Consider the following 23352-nt stretch of genomic DNA (forward strand, 5'->3'; position numbering starts at 1 on the left):
ATAAAGCCTCAGAACCACAACCTTACTCAGTATATGGAAGAGGATGAGGACAAGCTAATGGCTAATAGTAGGTGGGTCGATGAAAGGGAGTGATGTGAGAATCTAGGAGGTGAACGTTGGAAAATGCGAAGGGCTGAAGATGAAAGAATGTGATAGCAGAGCATAAAGAGAAGGAGGTATGGAATTAAGGGAGATGATAGGCAGGGCATGAAAGCAAAGGAGGAGGAGAGGGGGATGCGATGGCCACTAGAATGGGGGACAAACAAAAAATAAAAAGGAGGAGTGTTTGGGAACTCAGAGGGAATTGGTTACCAGAAGTTAGAGAAATAGATGTTGATGCCATCAGGTTGGAGGCTACCCAAGCAGAAAATGAGGTTTTGCTGCTCCAACCTGCATTCGGCCTCATCATGGCAGTAGGGAGGCCATGGACAGACACGTCAATGTGGGAATGGGAAGTCTGTATTACTTCCATGGAAACTCTCCAGGTCCAGGTTATCCAAATGTCAGTCCAGCTGCGTATGCAGACGATCTTTGTGTACCTTTGTGCTTGGAGGATGGTGATGAGGTATGCAGCCAGCTGTACACAGCTGGTTCTCAAGAGGAGCCTTGTGGTGGTGACCACACAGTTAATGGAAGGAAGGGTGTAGGCAAAATATCAGCATTCTTCTTCTTTAAAATAGGATCATGTGTTTTTATTTTACATCACTGATACTTTTCTCTTTGGGTCATGGCATCCTCTTTATCAAAGCTCCTCCTAAATTCATCAATCCTCTCTAATTCTTTCACAATCTCCAATAATCCTCTTACCCGTACGTTCAATAAACACTTTCCTCACAACTCTCCTCACATAATACCTCGCTGCCTGAGAGCTGGTTACCCAGAGCACAGCTCTTTGATGTGTATGCCCCTTCCTCAGTCCCTGCCTGACATATGTCATGAAAATTGCTGACTTGTGGGAGCAGTGAAGTGAAATACGTTAAAAAACACTATTAGATACAAATAGTAAGTATAAAAACTCTAATTTATTTATTCATGTACTTATTGGGGTAATCAGTGCCTGTGTCCCTGGAGTAAAATTAAATTGAAGAAAAACAAGTAGATATTTTGAAATTAAATTCCTGGGAAGTTTTGTAAGTATTTTTAAAACTAATAATCTAATGACTTTCATATTGCTACTTTCCTCCGGAAAATGCTCTAGTTATTCCCTTCTACTTAAATAGCAGGGAGTAGACAGTTGAGAAGGTGTAGGTTTCCACTTTGTGTGTGAATTGTAAGCATAAGGCATGCAGGCCAAGTTTCCCGAGTTCTGAATAGTCCAAACCTAAAAGTTCAAATTTCAAAGGAAGTTTATTATCAAAGTACATCTATGTCACCATATACAACCCCGAGATTCATTTTCTTGTGGGTATTCACAGTAAATACAAAGAAACTCGATGAAAGATTGCACATAACAAGACAGACAAGCAATAAATATCGAGAAAATGGGATGGTGTCCTTGAAAGTGAGTCCGTAGGTTGTGGGAGCAGTTCAGTGTTGGTGTTAGTGAAGTTGAGTGAAGTTCTAGAGCCTGATGGTTGAGGGGTAATTACTGCTCCTGAAACTGGCGGTGTGAGTACTGAGGCTCCTGTCCCTTCTTCTTGGTGGCAGCAGCGAGAAGAGAGCATGGTCTGGATGGTGGTGATTCTTGATGATAGATACTACTTTCCTAAGCGGTCTTCAGTGGTGGGGAGGTCTTTACCCGTGATAGACTGGGCTCTATCCACTACATTTTTTAAACTTTTATGTTCAAGGACATTGATGTTTCCAAACCAGACTGTGATGCAAGTACACATCTGCAGGAGTTTGTCGAAGTTTCAGATGATATATCAAATCTTTGCAAACTTCTAAGAAAGTAGAGGCACTTCCATGCTTTCTTTGCAGTGGCACTTACGTGCTTGTCCCAGGACAGTTGCTCTGAATTGATAACACGGAGGAATTTAAAGGTGCTGACTCTCTGAACCTTTGACCACCCAGTGAAGATTGGCTCACGGACTTATGGTTTCCTGCTCTTGTAGTCAATAATCAGTTCCTTGGTCCTGCTGACATTGAGTAAGATGTTATTGTTGTGGCACCACTCAGCCAGATTTGCAGTCTCTCTCCTATATGCTGATTCATCACTACCTTTAGTTTGGCCAAGTCAGCAGCAAGCTTTAATATAGCATTTGAGCTGGATTTGCCTCACAGTCTAAGTATAAACTGAATAGAGCAGGGGCAAAGCACAGGGCCTTTTTGTACAGCTGTGCATATGGCAATTGTGGAGGAGATGTTGTTGCCAATCCAAACTGACTGGGATATGCAAATGAGGAAATCGAAGATCCTGTTGCACAAGGAGATATTGAGGCCTAGGTCTTGGAGCTTAGTGATCAGTTTCGAGGGGATGATAGTATTGAATGCTGAGCTGTTGTCAATGAAGAGTATCCTGATATATGGATCTTCATTACTCAGATGTTCCAGGGTTGAGCGAAGAGACAGTGAAATGGCATGTGCTGTTGATCTGTTGTGCCCGTTGGCAAATTAGAGTGATCCAAGTCACTTCTCAGGCAGGAGCTGGCATGCTTCATCACCAACCTCTCAAAGCACTTCAATATAGTAGATGCAAATGCGACTGGATGATAGTCATTGAGACAGGTTCTTCTTAGGCACTGGTATAACTGAAGCCTGTTTGAAGCAGGTGGGTCTCTCCGACTGCCAAGGTGAGAGGTTAAAGGCATCAGTGAGCATCAGACAGTTGATTGGTATGTGGACAGGAACCCTGTCTGGACTGGATGCTTTCCATGGGTTTACCCTTCTAAAGGATGCTATCATGTTAGCCTCAATGACTGAAATCACAAGGCTGTCAGGGACTGTGGGAGTCTGTGAAGTTACCTCTATGTTTTGATGGTCAAAGCAAACATAAACAGCACTGAGCTCATCTGGGGACAAAAATCTTGCTGTCACCCATTTTGGTTGGTTTCACTTTGCATGAGCTGGGAGAGCAGACAAGCCCTGCCACAGTTGTTGAGCAACTTTCAGAGATTGAAGTTTTGTCCAGCACTACCACTTCACACTTGAGACATCATACTTGGATTTGTAGTATCTTACCTGGTCAGCAGGCCTGAATGTCACTGATCTGGCCCTCAGCAGATTGCGGATCTCATGGTTCATCTAGGACTTCTGGTTAGGGAACCCTCAATGATTTTGTGATGACACATTCATCCATGACTGTTTTTATAAAGCCTGTGACAACTGTGGCTTAGTCATTCAGTCCGTGAACACGGCCCATTCCACTGTCTCAAAGTAACCCTGGAGCTGCTCCTCTGCCTTGTGCTGTCCTTGTCTCTGGAGTCTTGCTCTTTAGCTTCTGCCTGTATGCAGGTAGAAGGCAGATAACCAGATGCTCAGATTTCCGGAATTGCTGTCGAGGGATGGAACGGCAGGCATTCCTAACCATAGTTTAACAGTGGTCAAACTTGTTTGCACCCCTTCTGTTGTCCAGTGTTGGAGAGCAGTCTGCTGTGGAATGATGAATACTAAGATTTTTTCACATACATTAATCTTGGCTGTATTTAATTACAGCAGATGAAAGCAACAAATGTGACCATTTAACTTTAATTATCCCACAAGATTCAGGCAAATCTAGACCAGATGGACTACACCCCAGGATTCTGAGAGACGTAACTGAAGAGATTGTGGCAGAATTAGTGATGATCTTTCAAGAATCACTAGCCTCTGGAATGGTTTTGGAGGACTGAAAATTGCAAATGTCACTCCACTCTTCCAGATGGGATGGAGGAAGAAGAAAGGAAATTTTTGTCCAGTTAGTCTGACCTCAGTGGTTGGGAAGATGCTGCAGTTGTTTGTGGTTTCAGGGTACTTGGAAGCACATGATAAAATAGGCCAAAATCATCATAATTTCCTTAAGGGATGGGTTCCTCAACTGAGATCCATGGACCCCTTGATTTAGGGTATTGGTTCATGGCATTAAAAAAGTTGGGAATCCCTCCCTTAAGGGAAAATCTTGCCCGAAAAATCTGTTGGAGTTCTTTGAGGAAATAACAAGCAAGATAGACAAAAGGGAACTGGTGGTTGTTGTGCACTCGGATCTTCAGAAGGCCTTTGATAAGCTGCCACTGGTGAGGCTACTTTTAGAGCTCATGGTATTACAAGAAAGATACAAGCATGGATGGGGCGTTGGCTGATTTGCAGGAGGCAAAGAATGAGAATAAAAGCATCCTTGTCTGATTACCTGCCAGTGTCTAGTGGTGTCTGCAGGGGTTAGTGTTTGGACCGCTTCTTTTTGCTTTACGTGCCAAGGATTCGGATGACAGAGTTGATGGTTTTGTGGCAAAGCTTGCACGATACAAAATTAGGTGAGGGGCAGGTGGCGTGGAGGAAGAAGGGAGGCTGCAGAAAGATTTGGACAGATTAGGAGAATGTCAAAGAAGTGGCAGATGAAATACAGTGTCAGGAAGAGCATGGTCATTCGCTTTGGTAGAAAGAATAAAAGCACAGACTATTTTCTAACTGGGGAGAAAATTAAAAAATCTGAGGTGCGAAGGGACTTGGGAGTCCTTGTGTAGGGTTTCCTAAAGGTTAATTTGCAAGGTGAGTTGATGGGGAGGAAAGCAAATGCAATGTTAGCATTAATTGTGAGAGGAATAAAGTATAAAAGCAAGGATGCAATGTTAAGGCACTCGTGAAGCCTCACTTGGAGCAGTTATGGGCCTTTTATTTAGGAAAGGATGTGCTGACAATGGACAGAGTTCAAAGGAGGTTCACAAGAATAGTTCTGGGAATGAAAGGTTTATCATATGAGGGGAAATTGATAGCTTTGCGCCTTTACTCACTGGAATTTAGAATAATGATGTGGATTTAATTGAAACCTATCGAATGTTGATAGACCTAGATAGAGTGGATGGTGAGAGGATGTTTCCTGTGGTGGGGGAGTCTAGGATCAAAGGGCATAGCCTCATAATAGGGATATGACTTTAGAATGGAGATGAGGAGGAATTTATTTAGCCAGAGGGTGGTGAATATGTGGAATTCACTGCCAGGGCATTGGGTGCATTTAAGGTTGAGGTTAATAGGTTCTTGTTTAGTCAGGGCATGAAAGGTTATGGGGAGAAAGCAGGAGAATGGGCTTGAAAGGGAAACGGAGCAGCTGTGATGTGCCAGATCACTTAATTGTGTTCCTATGTATTATAGTCTAATTATCATTTGAAAAGCAGCATTTAGTCAGACTGTTCAAAATGAGCAAGTCTTGAGGTTGACAGCAAGCGGAGAATTTCATAGCTTGTCCTGACAGACAGTTCCGGGTGATTTACAGGACATGAACCAGAGTTTAACAATGCCAACACAAGTTTATTTGCTGGATACGCATCACAACGAAACAAGTTCCCTTCACACTTAAGGCAGCAGCTGTGGAAATGTACTGTACATAAGACCTGAAATATTAACTTCTGTTTCTCTTTCTGCAGATGCTGCCTGACTTGCTGAGTATTTCTAGCATTTGGTGTTTTTTCAGCAGCTGCTGATTTTAAATTTTTATATCTACACGTATTTGTCCACTGAATATTTGAGAAAATTCTTATCAACTCAGCCTGCAATTGGTCCTGTGGAAAAACTCTTGTTCAAGCTTAAAAAAAACCGAATCAATTCAATTCCCAAAAGAGAACTTCTATTGGTTGTATCACAGCTCACTATTGCTTTTAGACATTTGCCTGGAACACAGCCAGTTCCCAGCAACACTTCATAAACTATCAGCATCTTATGCACGAGGAATTCAGCCATGGTTTCAGTTCCCTGGCATTGAGCTTACATCATAAATAAAGGCCATGGAGTAGAGAGAGAGATAAATTATTCAGATGGCACCGCGAGTGGCCAAGCAACCAGGGTTCAATCCTGATCTCCAGTCATGTGGAAGTTGCACATTCTCCCTGCGAATGTGTGGGTTTATCCTGGGTAAATTAGCCCAAGTGCATAGGAGGGCATTAGGATCTTGGAGGGGAAAAGTGGTTAGTTGATAGGAATGGAAAGGGAATGAAATATTTTAGTGTAGAATTAGTGTCAAAGTAGGTGCATAAGTTCCCTGTGACTCTGTGGGACCAAAGGGGTTATTTTTATACTGTTTCACTCAGCAGCTTTGGCTCAGTGGAATGCTGGGCCAGGTTCTGTGCCCAGGTCTACAGAGCAGTGTTGCAACTCAACCCTTGAGATTGTAAGTCCTTCTCACATCCCAAGGACCTGCAGGATGGCAGCATAATTCATCACTTGAAATTCCTCCTAGTGTAGGTGTGTTGTACAATCTTGAATTACTATGAGTGTCTGTGGAGAGTTGGTCAGCGGGAAGTAGTGAGGGAATGGGATTTCTCTGAGAAGAAATGGCCTCTTTCTAGGCACCGCTGAAATAATGAAATGGGACAGAATGATCAGTTGAGCTGGGATGAAGCTAAATTATTGATTAAATGAGTGAGAACTGAGGCAGGAACACAGTGAAGAAAAAAGTTCAATTGGGGAATAGCAGGTGCAACAAACAACTTGCTGAGGGCCTCAGTAGGGCAAACAACACCTATGAGAGGAAAGGAATTGTTGGCATTTGGGGTCAACACCTTGTTATCGGCACCTAGGATGGAGAAGGGTGGATGAGCAAGTACAAAGAAGGAAAGAAGGGTCTGAGGTGATCGGTGGACTGAGGAGGGGTGGTTGACAGGGGCAAGGAGGTGAGACAGAGTAGAGAGACAGATGTAGGTGAATGATAGATGGAGCAGATAGAGAGGAAGTGAGAGAGAGAGATAGAAAAAAAGAGAGAAGAATAGCAGGCAATTACTTCCAGAAATGCAAACATAAGGAATGTTTGAAGTGGTGTCTATAGATACCAGGAGCACAGACAGCAAGGAGTATGTGGCAGAAGCCAAAGTAAATGATGTTAGAACCAACAATATGGAAAGAAAAAAGTTCAGGATTAGAAGTTTGATAGTTACCAATTACCAGTAGAGATGAGCAAAGTTAGTGATTATCTAGGAGGGGGTGGATCTGATTTCTCAAGCAATGGAAGCAGCTACTGTTCATTGATGAACAGTCAGCAAGTGACAATGAAAGCTCAGAGGGCGGTTTGAACAGACGCAGTGGGAGGATGAGAATATAACAGAGACAAAACTTTGGCCAATTAAAAGAAGTTAACATTAAATGAACAAAGGAATGAATTTACTGGAGAAGATTTAGCTGGGATGATCATGGAATATTAAACTTCATTAGGGGTTTGAGGAGATTTGGTTCATCACCAAAGACTCTGGCATTTCTACATAGGTACTTACTTATGCATTGATTGAGATACAGTGTGGAATAGGCCCTTCAGGCCCTTTGAGCTGTGTCACCCAGCATCTTCCTGTTTCTCCCTAGCCTAATCATGGGACAATTTACAATAACCAATTAACCTACCAACTGGTACATCTTTGGACTGTAGGAGGAAACCAAAGCACCTGGAGAAAACTCACACTGACTGAACAGATAGAACGTACAAACTCCTTACAAACAGTGGCAGAATGGTGGAGAGCATTGTGCATTACCACCTGGTATGGGGGCTCCAATGCATAGGATCAAAAGAAGTTGCAGAGGGATGTTGATCCATTAGGCACAAGCCTCCCCACTATCAAAGACATTTTCAAAGACGATGCCTCAAGATGACAGCATGCATCATTAAGCACTCTCACCATTTGGGACATTCCCACTTCTCATTACTTCTCCAAGAGCACCAAATCTTGCCATGTTTTGGAGGCTTGCTTGCCTCAATGTCCCAGAGAGCTATGTTGGCTGGAGGTAAGGCCTTGTGCTTTGACTCTTTGTAGGGCTACCCATGCCAAACAGATCAAAGTTTGGGGGTTTAGCTCAGGGCTAACAACCCTGACTGGTTAAAAAAATTGTTATGGAACAGCAATGAAGAGTCAATGCTATTCCTGAGTTTCCACCAGGGATTTGCATGACTGACAGTAGTAAGAACCGAGAGGAAGCTACTGGCATGATGAAGGAAGTCCTAAACACCGAGGACCTTCATTGCCTCCCTAAACACCAGGGCTGTTACAGGCAGTAACTATTTTTCCCATTACTACCACTGAGGAGGAGGTGGAAGAGGTGGAAGAGCCTGAAGACACACACTCAGAATTTTAGGAAAACCTTCTTCCCCTCTACCATTAGATTTTGGAACAGTCTATGAACCCAGAGCAGTACCTCACTATTCCTCTTTTGAACAATTTTTTTACTTTTCATTTTTATTGTAATATAGCAATGTTAATGTCTTACACTGTACTGCTCCCACAAAGTAACACATTTTATGGCACATAAGTCAATGATAATGAACCTGATTTTGACTCCAATTCCGATTCTGATTAAGATGGAGAAGTGAAAAACTGAGAAATCAAGAGACTGCAAGCAAAATTAGAATCACATGATAACGATTCTGCTTAGGTTTGGGCACATTAAAATGAAACTGCAAAGCTACAGATAGTTTCCAAATGCTGGGCTGATCATGTTCTGCTAATCCATCTCTCATTGCTGTGCAGCTGGAAGTTCAGGTTCCAGTTCTTAAAGGGGCAGGCGCTATACCAACTCCATAGCTGCATTGAGCATTACTCTGCAGAAAATGCAGCAAAGGAGTCCACCCCAAGGCTTAATGATGGAGATTAGGGGCAGCATCTGGAATTAGGTAACCCCAGGAAAGATCAGCGATAAGGGAGGAAAAATCCAAGATTACAGTTGGATAACTTGGCAGAGGTCCACTGAGAGTGAGTCTCTGATGTTTCCCTACAGTCTCTGAGTACATGTACCCTGAGGAAGCCCAACCACCTTGGCACAGCCTTTCGCTCAATCTACTTATCCTCTGAGGTGAAGGAAAAGTCTGTGAAGTCTATTGTCGGTGAGTGACACTTTAATGCAAATGGGTGGATATGACAAAGATCATCAGTACCAACCTAGAATGGTCCTCTACACTTGATCTTAGCCAAAAGGCCGAGAAGCGATTAGAGTGATCCTCAGGCCAGGAAGCTAGGAATGTCAGTGACCTTGACTGTGACTATGACAGCAGTCCAAGCTCTGCTTGTTTCTGGAATTGGAATTGGAGTTAGGTTATTGTTGTCACATGTATTGAGATACAGTGAAGATCTGCACAGTACATTGAGGTAGAACAAGGTAAAACAATTACAATGCAGAATAATGTGTAGCCACTACAAAAGTGCAGTGCAGGTTAACAATGTGCAAAATCATGATGAGTTATACTGTGACACCAAGAGTCCATCTTATCACACTGGTCTTATAACAGCAGCATGGACGCTGTCCCTGAGCATGGTGCTTCATGCTTTCAGACTTTTGTATCTTTTTGTAGCTGAGGTCACAGATTTCAGGGAGGACTATCATAGTGTATTGTGGCTCACACAGACATTGTTCCTCAGAAGATGAAGCCACACTCAGGTTGGAGGAGCGACACCTTATATTCCATCTGGGTAGCCTCCAACCTGATGGCATGAACATTGACTTCTCTAACCTCCACTAATGCCCCACCTTCCCCTCGTACCCCATCTGTTATTTATTTATATACACACATTCTTTCTCTCACTCTCCTTTTTTTCCCTCTGTCCCTCTCACTATACCCCTTGCCCATCCTCTGGGTTTTTCACACCTCCCCCTTTTCCTTCTCCCTGGGTCTCCTGTCCCATGATCCTCTCATATCCCTTTTGCCAATCACCTGTCCAGCTCTTGGCTCCATCCCTCCCCCTCCTGTCCTCTCCTAACAATTTGGATCTCCCCCTCCCCCTCCCACTTTCAAATCTCTTACTAGCTCTTCCTTCAGTTAGTCCTGACGAATGATCTCGGCTCGAAACGTTGACTTTACCTCTTCCTAGAGATGCTGCCTGGCCTGCTGCGTTCACCAGCAACTTTTATGTGTCTTGCTTGTTCCTCAGAGATGTTTAACTATGAACATGGGTGCCTGTGAACTCTGGATGTGTAAGATTTTGGGTGATGGGCTTTCTCCCACTTGTTCCCCTTGGTTGTCCATGGTGCCTCTGTTGCCCATGTTCTCATGAGTTTTCCATGTTCCATGGAGTCAATTTTGAGTGCGCACATCAGTTGACATGAAAGGAAGGCTCAGTGTGTGGACTAGCAGCGAGGACATTCTGTGCTAAGGAGCTGACAGGGCCATGGAGTCACGTGGCACAGAAGCAGGCCATTTGGCCCCCTGTCTATGATGACTATCTCTTTATGTTCAGCAGAAAGATTTGCTGCTGGAGGAACTCAAAGGATCAAGCCGCATCTGGAGAGGGAAGTGGACAGGTGACATTTTGGATCATTTGGAGAGCTAGATGATAAACACGGGGATTTACACTTAAGGTTAAACAAAGCATCGGTTAGATTGAATTTGGAATATTGTGAGCAATTTTGCATGCATTGGCCCTGGAGCTGGTCTGAAGTATGTTCCCAAGACTTATCCTTGAAATGAAAGGTTTCAAAGGTTTCAAAGGTACATTTAATGTCAGTGAAATGTATACAATCTACATCCTGAAATGCTTTTACTTATCAACCATCCACAAAAACAGAGGAGTGCCCCCAAAGAATGAATGACAGTTAAATGTTAGAACCCCAAAGTCCCCCCAAGTCTCCCCACCCCTCCCAAGCATAAGCGGCAGCAAGCAACGACCCCTCTTCCCCCCCCAATCGGCAAAAGACAGCATTGGCACCTGCCACCGAGCACTCAAGAGTGGGCAAGGCAACAGCAAAAATATAGACTTGCAGTCCCCCACAGACTATTTGTTCACCCGGTATACGACATACCACAGGCTCTCTCTCTCCCTAATAAGGGAGAAAGAGTTGTCTCCATTTCACAGTGAGAAGGGAGACATGACAAACAATTCTCTGGTTTATGATGTTAAAAGTTAACTGTGTTACTTTTTCCGGCTCTGTGCCCAGAGATCTCGGGTCTCTGGACACGCAGCCTTAGATCTTCAATCTTCCACAACACACTGATCTCCTACCCGGACACTGACATTCGATCCGCCCGTCTCCAGAGCCACGAGATCTCGGCCCTCCGAAAGTGAGCTGAACTCTTAGGCCGAGCCCTTGGCTTAACATATGAGGAACATTTGATGTCTCTGTTTCAATATTCAGTGTAGTTCAGAAGGATGAATGTGGTGGGGGAGAGGGAGGAGGGATTGCATTGAAACCTACCAGATACTGAAAAGCCTGAATAGTGTGGCTATGGAGAAGATGCTTCCATTAGTAGGAAAGTCCAGGATCTAAAGGCACAGCCTCAGGACAAAGGGATGTCCTTTTAAACCTGAGGTGAGGAATTCATTGCCACAAATGCCTGTGGAGGCCATGTCATTGGGTGTATTTAAGACAGAGATCGATAGATTCATGATTGGTAAAGGGTGGAGAGGTTATGGGTTATGGGAAGAAGGCAGGAGAATGAGGCTGAGAGAAAAAAAGCAACCTTGATTGAGAGGGGAGCAGACTTGATGAGCTGAAAGGCCGAATTCTGCTGTGACATTTGATGGGATCTTGGTCTCATGAGTCAAGGTGCTTCATCTGGACTGGATGAAGAGTCTCAACCTGAAATGTTAGCTCTCCATTTCCCTTGGCAGATACTGCCTGACTCCTTGAGTTCCTCCAGCAACTCTTTTTCCCTCAAAATTTTATCTCTCCATGTGGCCTGTTTTCAAGGAACATAGTGCTAGTAAAAACAATATTTCCAAGTGTAAATGAGCAACATCATGTTCTGGATCAATGAGCTGAACACAGTGCAGGGCTAAAATCAGGCATTGTCCTGCTAAGTTAGACTGGCAAATGACACTTAAAGGATTGACGGTGGATATGCAATGGCAAGCATTTAAAGATTGCATGGATGAACTACAACAATTGTTCATCCCAGTATGGCAAAAGAATAAATCAAAAAAGGTAGTGCACCCGTGGCTGACAAGAGAAATTAGGAATAGTATCAATTCCAAAGAAGAAGCATACAAATTAGCCAGAAAAAGTGGCTCACCTGAGGACTGGGAGAAATTCAGAGTTCAGCAGAGGAGGACAAAGGGCTTAATTAGGAAGGGGAAAAAAGATTATGAGAGAAAACTGGCAGGGAACATAAAAACTGACTGTAAAAGCTTTTCTAGATATGTAAAAAGGAAAAGACTGGTAAAGACAAATGTAGGTCCCCTACAGACAGAAACAGGTGAATTGATTATGGGGAGCAAGGACATGGCAGACCAATTGAATAATTACTTTGGTTCTGTCTTCACTAAGGAGGACATAAATAATCTTCCAGAAATAGTAGGGGACAGAGGGTCCAGTGAGATGGAGGAACTGAGGGAAATACATGTTAGTAGGGAAGTGGTGTTAGGTAAATTGAAGGGATTGAAGGCAGGTAAATCCCCAGGGCCAGATTGTCTGCATCCCAGAGTGCTTAAGGAAGTAGCCCAAGAAATAATGGATGCATTAGTGATAACTTTTCAAAACTCGCTAGATTCTGGACTAGTTCCTGAGGATTGGAGGGTGGCTAATGTAACTCCACTTTTTAAAAAAGGAGGGAGAGAGAAACCGGGGAATTATAGACCGGTTAGCCTAATGTCGGTGGTGGGGAAACTGCTGGAGTCAGTTATCAAAGATGTGATAACAGCACATTTGGAAAGCGGTGAAATCATCCGACCAAGTCAGCATGGATTTGTGAAAGGAAAATCATGTCTGACGAATCTCACAGAATTTTTTGAGGATGTAACTAGTAGAGTGGATAGGGGAGAGCCAGTGGATGTGGTATATTTGGATTTTCAAAAGGCTTTTGACAAGGTCCCACACAGGAGATTAGTGTGCAAACTTAAAGCACACGGTATTGGGGGTAAGGTATTGATGTGGATAGAGAATTGGTTAGCAGACAGGAAGCAAAGAGTGGGAATAAATGGGACCTTCTCAGAATGGCAGGCGGTGACTGGTGGGGTACCGCAAGGCTCAGTGTTGGGACCCCAGTTGTTTACAATATATATTAATGACTTGGATGAGGGAATTAAATGCAGCATCTCCAAGTTTGCGGATGACACGAAGTTGGGTGGCAGTGTTAACTGTGAGGAGGATGCTAAGAGGATGCAGGGTGACTTGGATAGGTTGGGTGAGTGGGCAAATTCACGGCAGATGCAATTTAATGTGGATAAATGTGAAGTTATCCACTTTGGTGGCAAAAATAGGAAAACAGATTATTATCTGAATGGTGGCCGATTAGGAAAAGAGGAGGTGCAACGAGACCTGGGTGTCATTATACACCAGTCATTGAAAGTGGGCATGCAGGCACAGCAGGCGGTGAAAAAGGCGAATGGTATGCTGGCATTTATAACGAGAGGATCCGAGTACAGGAGCAGGGAGGTACTACTGCAGTTGTACAAGGCCTTGGTGAGACCACACCTGGAGTATTGTGTGCAGTTTTGGTCCCCTAATCTGAGGAAAGACATCCTTGCCATAGAGGGAGTACAAAGAAGGTTCACCAGATTGATTCCTGGGATGGCAGGACTTTCATATGAAGAAAGACTGGATGAACTGGGCTTGTACTCACTGGAATTCAGAAGATTGGGGGGGGATCTGATTGAAACGTATAAAATCCTAACGAGATTGGACAGGCTAGATGCAGGAAGATTGTTCCCGATGTTGGGGAAGTCCAGAACGAGGGGTCACAGTTTGAGGATAAAGGGGAATCCTTTTAGGAGCGAGATTAGGAAAAACTTCTTCACACAGAGAGTGGTGAATCTGTGGAATTCTCTGCCACAGGAAACAGTTGAGGCCAGTTCATTGGCTATATTTAAGAGGGAGTTAGATATGGCCCTTGTGGCTACAGGGATCAGGGGGTATGGAGGGAAGGCTGGGGCGGGGTTCTGAGTTGGATGATCAGCCATGAACATAATAAATGGCGGTGCAGGCTCAAAGGGCCGAATGGCCTACTCCTGCACCTATTTTCTATATTTCTATGTTTCTATGTTTCTATGTTTCTAACGCCCCTGTCATTGTGAAATCTGTGCCAGAACTGACATCTTTCGTTAAACAAATTCCTGGCAGAAGATCAGATTTCCTGGATTGCTGCAGTCTTACTCTGTTTTTGGTTAAAAAAATTTCAGCTGAACAGCGGATATTTCTGTGTTGTGAATATGAACTTCTAGCCTGCAGACAGGAAACCACAAACAGGACTATTGGAGTTGTTAAAGGGCACAGTGATGATGCAGCAAAAGCAGCCTACAGCTGAGGCAAGGCAGACAACTCTACACATCCAGGAGTATGAACCTTCCAGGAGGAAAAAGGAGATCAAAGTCAGAGCCGAGTTTATTGTCATGTCCGCAATGAAAAACTTCAATATCATAGCGCCAGAATGTAGGGATTTAAACAGAGGTTAGTCAAAATGAGATCCCTTTAGATAGAGCTGAGGACATTGGACATTCAATGCAAACCACTGAAGATAATTGAGGGTGTGATTTAATAACGAGCTTTATGTTGTGTCTGAAAAGAAGAACATGATTGCGGCAAACTCAATTATCTAAGAATAGAGTGAGATTTGGAAAAAAGAATAGATGAGATGTGGGGAGCTGTGGTGAAGCAAAACACCCATGATTGGTTTTCCAATAATTACATAGCTGCTCCAGCAACAAAACAACTTGACCTGTCTCCAGCTAATGAAGTGAAGCAAGCAGGCAATGTGAAAATAGAAGATTTAGGGAACAGGTTCACCCATAGATGTAACCTGAAGTTTATATCCATGGGTGACCCTATTTCCTAAATCTGCGATTACTCTTGACTTGGGAAAAAAAGAAAAGATAAAAAGAAGCAATTGTCCAATGGGTACAGATGAAAAATTGATGCCTATCAACGGTGCCAAAATTTGAGATGAAATTTCTCTCTTCTCTCTATTCTTTCCATAGAACCATAGAGAGAAACAACAGGGAACTAGGCTTTTCAGCTCATTGAGTATGTACCAGCTATCAACCACCCATTTACAGTACATTACTTCATTAATCTTACATCACAATTTTTATTCTCCCCACATCCTCATTAAATCCATTGCAGATTCCACCACACACCTACACTCTAGACACAACAAACCTACCAACCTGCATGTCCTTGTGATGTGGGAAGAAACTAAAGCCCGATCCATAGCGCTTGTATATTTCCTACAATAAACTTGATAGTTTCACTGGATAAATGATTACTAACAGGTAACACACAAAAAAAGATAAATATTAGCGTGCTTGTTTGTTGATAACATCCGGTCATTTAGAAAATCTACTGGTTTGGCAAAGGTAAAATCCTGAGGGTACCAGATTATTGATGGACTTCTGTATTAAGAGTGCTAGCAAACATGCTCTTTTTTCATCAACAATACAAAAGAGCTAGTGTTGACCTAAGGAAGAACAGTGAAGGAAGGTTGGGGGGTGGGGGGTGTTAGCACAACCCTGGCCTCATTAATGGAGCTGCTGTAGAGATGGTCAGGTGGTCTACAGTTTTAAATTCCTTAGTAACTATATCCCAAGCATCCTGTCCTGGTCCCTCCACACTGATTCAATGATCAGCATTTGCACTTTTATTTAGACTTATTTGAAGATCCGCTTGGCTATGAGGATTCTCTTGAGTTTCGACAAATGCGCCATAGGGAGTATCCTGACTGAGACAGTAACAACCCTGCTGTGGACAGACAGAACCTGCCAAAGGTAGTATATACTGCCCAGTCCATCACAGGCTTAACACTTCCTTCCATCCTGTGTGTTTTCACGGTGCGTTGCATGAAGAAGGCTAGCAATACCATCAGGGATCTTGCCACCCTGATCATGCCCTTTTCCCTTCTCAACCTTCCAGGAGAAGATACAGGAGCTTGAAAGCCCAAAAGACCAGACTTAAAAGCAGCTTCTTCTATCATGTTGTTAGACCTCAAAACCAATTACCTTTTGTCCATCTCTTTCCCAGCAGTGGTGTTACCTTCTCAAACCCTTTAATTCGAAATCTTATGTTCTTGATATGTTAGCATTTCTTTGGGCACTCCTTCAGTTTGCAACACTGTACTTTGCACAGTTTTGTTGTTCTGTGCTCATGACTATATTTATTGTGGTATTTATTATTACCATCTATACAGATGACACTGTGAGCATTTCAGTGCACCCGGGTGTATATGGAAATAAACTAGCCTGAACCTGGATCTGAATCTTAAACTGAACACTGAGTGGATGAAGCTGAGGGACGTTTTCATTTATTTCATTTATTTCTGGGATCTGAGCATCACTGCCAACACTGACATGGGAGATGACATGACATGTGGTGGAATCTGCAATGGATTTAATGAGGATGTGGGGAGAATAAAAATTGTGATGTAAGATTAATGAAGTAATGTACTGTAAATGGGTGGTTGATAGCTGGTACATACTCAATGAGCTGAAAAGCCTAGTTCCCTGTTGTTTCTCTCTATGGTTCTATGGAAAGAATAGAGAGAAGAGAGAAATTTCATCTCAAATTTGAAATGAGCATGCCACTGACATGAGAGATGATGAAAAAAGAGCATGCCACTGACATGGCAGATGTACATGGGAAGATAAGGGGGAGCCATTCCCTTAACCTGGGTGATCCTTACTTCCTCATTGGGTGGAAGCTCCAAAGGATAGACACAGTGAAGATGACAGAATTGTAACAGTACAGAGGCGTCACACAGTGCGATTGGCCCCTTGGTGGGGGGATAGAGGAATGACTGGAAGGGAGCCATGTGCTTGACATATTTTAACACTGGAACACCCCAGAGGAGCTCTGGACATTGGAACACCAACCTGTGAGCCAGGACAATGCTCCCTTCTCTTCCTTGTTGTTGTTTCAGTGGTCTGCACTGATCGAGACAGGGTGGTGAAAGTGGGACAGCATTGCCCATGATGGAAACTGGTGCTGTTCAGCCTTCTGAAGTCTGCAACAGAGAGAGAGAGAGAGACTGTGAGTGAGTGAGTGAGTGTGTGTGTGTGTGTCTGTGTGTGTGTGTGTGTGTGTGTGTGTGTGTGAGAGAGAGAGAGAGAGAGAGAAAGGAATGATAGAGAGACAGAGAAAGAGGTATGAAGAGGGAGGGAAAGAGAGTAACTCCTAGCCCTGATCACACAAAAATCTCCTGACTCTTTTTTCTCTCCTCTCTTTTTTTCTTCTTCCCTCACTTACCGTCATTTCTTTCTCCTCACCATTCTTTCTGCTCTCACTCAATGTTTCCTCTCACTTTCTCCCGTCTCCTCATCTCCTCTCTTCTCTCTACCGTCCTCTCACTTTTATCCTCCTTTTGTTCCCTGATGCCTCGATACACTGCTTGTTTTATTCATTCCTTTTGTCTTGTAATATCCAAAAATAAACTTTTATAAATTGGGGATACTGGTTTAGAAAACTGATCAAGAGCTCTTTGAGCATGCCATCCATTGAGGCTATTACGAAAATGGAATTAAGGCTATCAAGTGTTGTGGAGCCAAACAAGACCCATTTGATTTCGTTCAGAACGAGTTTAAGTAAATATTTTCCTGAGGGAATTGCACTCCAAAATGACTAAATTATCCAGCCTTTAGGAGCCGGAGGAGCAAATTTTACACCTTTCACACCACACAGTAAGAGATGCTGAGTGAAAATCAGAGTGAGAACACCCAGGAAATTGATTAAAATAAACTCTTTGGGAGTTTAGTTGAAAATTGTCTCAGGATACCCAGCCTTGTCAACATGTATGCTCAGAGCTCTTTGACCCTCTCTGCTCTTTCTGTAAGAGATATATTATCATTCAGTGATGTCCACAGAAGACAATTTTGGAGTGCTTCTTCATAGCCTGCTCATAAATTTATTGGCTGTTCAGATACACAATATTTAAAAAATACCTGACTTTTTCAGAACTGTGCGGCAGTACATGTGTACTTTGAACCTACAAGTGCAATTTGAAGTTCTGTAACAATGATGGTCTCAGTTATGTATATAGTTTTGCTCGTTATGGTTTTGTATGGCTGGTGAAGAGAGTGTAGTTGGTGAGGCTGGCTAGGGGACTGAGTGTTGGATGACGGTTGTAGAAGGTTTGGGGGCAAAATTTATTGCACAGAACAATGATGTAACTCAATAGGATTGTTGCCTGCTGGGATAATCTGTGATTTGGGATTGAGAGTGTTAAAAATAATGACATTCCTAGCTGCTTGCAGCCATTATCCATATCATTGCCAGAGACTGTGGCTTTGGAAGATGCTGCTCAAGAGGTTTTGGTGGGTAGCTCCTGTGCATTTTGAAGGTTGTTGGAGTTGAGGGGAGGGATGGGGTGGTTTAAGGTAATTGATAAGATGTTAATCAACTGAACTGCTTTGCTGAGATGACAGTGCACGCACTGAATGGTGAAGCTGCACTCATCCTGCCACAAGGATGGAGGAAGACCCGTGACTCAGGAGGGCAGTCTCAAATTTTCTGTATTTACATTTGAGGGGGCAGAACATGTCTGCACATATCACTCTTCTTGTGACCAGAGATGTCACAGTCAGCTGTAAGCTCTCTGTTTGGAATAGATGGAGAAGGGCTCATTATCCCTACTCACTAAGAGTTTGTAAGTGGACTTTGATGAGAACCAATATTCATAGAAGCTGATCTTCACCCAGATAGTCCTTACTGAAATCTGTGACCTCCCATCATGTTAAATTTAGCTTCACACATCTGTTTTGGAATATTCTGTCCATGGAAGTCAATGTTAGTTTTACTCTCAGCCTCTGAACTACCCTGAGTTGCTGCTTCTAAACTCCGCCCCATCTTACAGTTTGCTCCTCACTTTGGCAGTTGGGAGATCACTCAGACTGAACACTGAATGTTAAAAGATTCTGACTCATTTTCCACCAGACTTTCTGAATAAGCAAGGGCAATGCTGTTTGCCTGCTTTGGAGATGTTTGGAGACATAGCTCAGTATAAACGGAATCAAGTTCAGTTTCTTGGAATGTGCACAAGTATGGTGAGGTACGGGTACAATGAAAGATATGTTTGTAGCAGTGTCACAGGAACATAGGTGCAGACAACATATAGAACATAAGTTAAACAAGCCGAGGGTCAGACTGGTTCTGCTTGTTGCAATACGACATTTGTTCCACTCTCCGCAATGTTGAGACTGTGAGACTGCTCTGGGCTATGAACTCCGAGACGATTTTCCCAGCTGTGTGAAGAACTGAGGCTGAGGCTATGGGCCTGCTCTGACTGCTCTGCGCTTCATATCTACGGACTCACTTTCATTCTGAATGCTGTTGCTTGCTTTTATTGTTTGCACAATATGTGTTTTCTCTCTCTGCACATTTGGTGTTTGTTGGTCATTTTTTTTAATGGGTTCCTTCGGGTTTCTTGATCTGTGGCTGCCTGTAAGCAGACAAATCTCAATGTTCTATAATTTATACATACTTTCATAATAAATATACCTTGAACTTGAATTGAGAACAGTGCAAAGCAAGATGTTAGTGCAAAAAAGTTTGCAATTTGAGACAAGTGCATGGCAATGCAAGAGGTGTTCTGTAGCGTCCTGTTGCTGAGGGAGGACTAGGGCTGAGGAGGTCAGTTCAAGAACCAGATGGTTGTAGGAACCTAAGCATTCCTGAGCCTGGTGGTGTGGGACTTCAGGCTTCTGTACTGCTTGACTGATAGCAGAAGCAAGAAGAGCCCATGCCCCTTGGAGATACTGCAGATGTTACCTTGCTGAGGCAGCACCTCCTGGAGATGCTGTCAGTGATGGGGGGGGAGGGCAATAATTTTTATAGGTTGTGTTAGATTTGTTCCTGATAAAATATAAACTTAGCTTGGGTAAAACGGACACATATTTACTTACAGAATGGCTCTAGCTCCACACGATCATGTGTGACCAGCTCCCCAGCATCATTGCTGGTTGTAAGTGAGCCACCTGCATTGCCCACTGGGAAATGAAGTTCCTTGTTATATACGGACATAATAACACAGATTGTTCTGTCGCATTTCATAGTAAGGACATTTCCTGTAGGCACTGTTCTTTGCTGTCCATTCCAGGTCTCTTACACACTCCAAGTGTACCCAGACTCCCTTTGGTCATGACTGCAGCGTCTGTTCCTGAAGCAGTGTCACCCTGCAGTAGCTGAAGGATGAAACTTCAGAATCGGGTTTGTTATCCCCGACAGATGGCGTGCAATTTGTGGTTTTGTGGCAGCAGTGCAGTGCACGACCTAAAAATTACTCTGTTATCAATAAACTATTAACAAACAAATAAATAAATTATGCAAAAGGGGAAGAGCGAGGTTCTGTCCTTGGGGTTCATGGGCCGTTTCGAAGTCTGATGGTGGAGTGGAAGAAGCTGATCCTAAAACGCTGAATGTGGCTCTTTAAGGGTTGGTTGTCATGGTTATTGTTACTGGGTTAAATGCTGGCATAATGGCTCAACAAAGTAGCAGCGTGTGCTAGACCTGATACAGCGCTGCGTTATACAAAGAGATGTCCTCCGGGAACTTCAAAACTGCAGACTGTGATCTTTTTGGGAGTTCCAAAGCAACAATTTGGTGACACACAGACTCTTCAGATACCATTAAAAAGTATTAAAACAATTTGGTCTCAGATCTGACAAGACATCTTCCCAGGTTTGATACCTCCAGGAAAAGCCATGTTACTGTGACTTGCTGTGGCCACTCTGTTTCCTTTGAATCAACAGGCCATGGGCTCAAGTCCCATGTAAGGAGAAAATGTAGACCTCCACCTCACTGTTGTACCAAAGTGGACAGAGGAGACAGAGATGTTGGCCAAAACTCGGTCTGTGTTTTCATGTGGATACTGAAGATTGCACAGTACCACTGTGTAGGGTATGGGTGTCATCGCTGCCGTCTGGTCGAATGTTTACTTTCTCACAGACTTCACAAAATACACATTAGCTGATCCTTATCTCATTGCTATTAGTGGGACCTTGCTAACGCAAATTATCTCTACAAAGAGGTTTAAAATTATGAAAGAAGCTGGTAGTTCAGCCTGATACGAAGGACCTAAAGACATGAGAAAACTCCCCCTTTGTGTGAAAATGTAAACTGTTCTCTATAATGGGCAATAAATCAAATTTCTAAGTGTCACTCGAAAGTTAAACACCTCGGAGGCAAACATCAAAATGATTGATGCAATTGCCTTGAATCTGATTATTAATTGACATAAGCATTACAAAGATAATCATTTGGATCAACAATTTATTTTCAATTAGAAGGTCAGATGTATACTGTGTAAGATAAAGATAGATTTTTAGATTAAGTTGCCCTTTGGGTTACATTGAAAAATCAAAATGCACTCTGTGCCAAGTGGGGTGAACAAGATTAACATGATTATAGTTTCCTATCTGATTAAATTCAGAATTTCTGAAAGGTCAGTGGTGCAAAGCAAGTTTCCCCATGTTAATGACCACAAACTGCAAAAGCCTAAACACAGCTGCAGACTTCAAAAGATGAGATATTAAAGCAATAAGGACTGCCAGTTTGGAAAGGCTTGGTGTGCCACAAATGACTAATGTCATATTTGCTTTATTCAGTCATGCATTTCTTGGTCTGGAGTTACACTATCTGCGCTTGGGGGGTTGGTGGGGGGGGGATGGAATTTATTGAGTTCTCATGCTGGAATTTGATTTACCCCAGAACTGTCTGAATCATAGGCTCAACCTTCACTGCATGGGGTGCATTTTCCTCCAGCCACAAGGGGACAATCCTGGCCAGCCTTCCATTGCGTTGTTCAGGTGGCCTTCCGGTCTTATGAGAAAGCGTGTGATAGACCAAATCAGCAATGGAGCATCCCATTGATTGGGGAGGTGGGTCTGCTAGAAGGTTGGGAGTCAGAGGGAGTTCAATCTGAATAGCTACATAGAGTGGGAGATGATAGTAAAGAGTAGAAGAGATCTTACCTGAAGCATGGATTCCAACCTTGAATCCTGTTTTGGGAACAGGTCCTTCTCTCTGGGATAAATGGAGCTGGGGCAGAAGTAGAAGGAAAAGGGGTAAATGTTCAGAGATAATGTGGGAGAGTCAGTGAAGCTAGAGGCAGGGTGAGAAGCAGGAGCAATGTTAATTGAAAAAGTGTGAGAGTCCATGGGTTCAATGTCCATTCAGAAATCAGATGACAGAGAGAATGAATCGTTGAGTGTGTGCCATTAGGCTTCTGTATCATCTTCCCGATGGTAGCAATAAGAAGAGTGCATGCCCTGGGTGATGGGGTTCCTTAATGATGGGCACCGTCTTTTCGAGGAACCATTCCTTGAAGCTGTCTTGGATACTACAGAGGCTAGTGCCCATCATGGAACTGACTAAGTTTATAACTCTCTGCAGCTTACTTCGATCCTGTGCAGTAGCACCTCCCTCCCATACCAGATGGTGATGCAGGTAGAATGCTCTCCATGGTACATCAGTAGAAATTAGCAAGTCTTTTTGGTGACATACCAAATCTCCTCAAACTTGAAATGAAGAATAGCCACTGTTATGCCTTCTTTATGGTCTGTGCTCTTTATCGATCACAGCTCAGTATTTAATACCATCATTCCCTCAAACTAATCAGTAGACTCCAAGACATGGGCCTCAATAACCCCTTGAACAATTGGAAGCTGGATTTCCTCACTTGCAGACACCAGTCAGTGTGGGCTGGCGAAAACATCTCCTCCATAAATTCCGTCAGCACAGGTGCACCAGAGGATGTGTGCTTAGCCCCGCTCTACTCGCTTTACACCTGAGACTGTGTGGCTAAGTACAGCTCCAACACCATATACAAGTTTATTGATGACACCACTGTTGTGGGCCGTATCAAAGGTGGTGATGAATCAGCACAGAGGAGGGAGATTGAACATTTGGCTGAGTGCTTTAATATCAACAACCTCTCACTGACTGTCAACAAGACCAAGGAACTGATTGCAGATTTCAGGAGAGGTAAACCAGAACTCCATCAGCCAGTACTCATCAGAGGATCAGAGGTGGAAAGAGTTAATAACTCTAAATTCCTGAGTATCACTATCTCGGGGGAACTGTCCTGGACACATCATATAAATATAATTAGAAAGAAAGCACAACATCGCAGGTTGTTGCTACTTCCTCAGGACTCTGCAGAGATTTGGCATGTCATCTAAAACTTTGACAAATTTCTATAGATGTGTGGTGGAAAGTATGCTGACTGGCTGCATTATGGCCCGGTATGGGAACACCAATGTCTTTGAGAGGAAAATCCTACAAAAAGTAGTGGATTTGGTCCAGTACATCAGGGGTCCCCAACCTTTTTTGCACTACGGACCGGTTTAATATTGAAAATATTCTTGCAGGCCGGCTGACCCGGGGGTGGGGGGGGGGGGG

This window comes from Mobula birostris, chromosome 27 (assembly GCF_030028105.1).
Source record: "Mobula birostris isolate sMobBir1 chromosome 27, sMobBir1.hap1, whole genome shotgun sequence".
Classification (NCBI taxonomy): Eukaryota; Metazoa; Chordata; class Chondrichthyes; order Myliobatiformes; family Myliobatidae; genus Mobula; species Mobula birostris.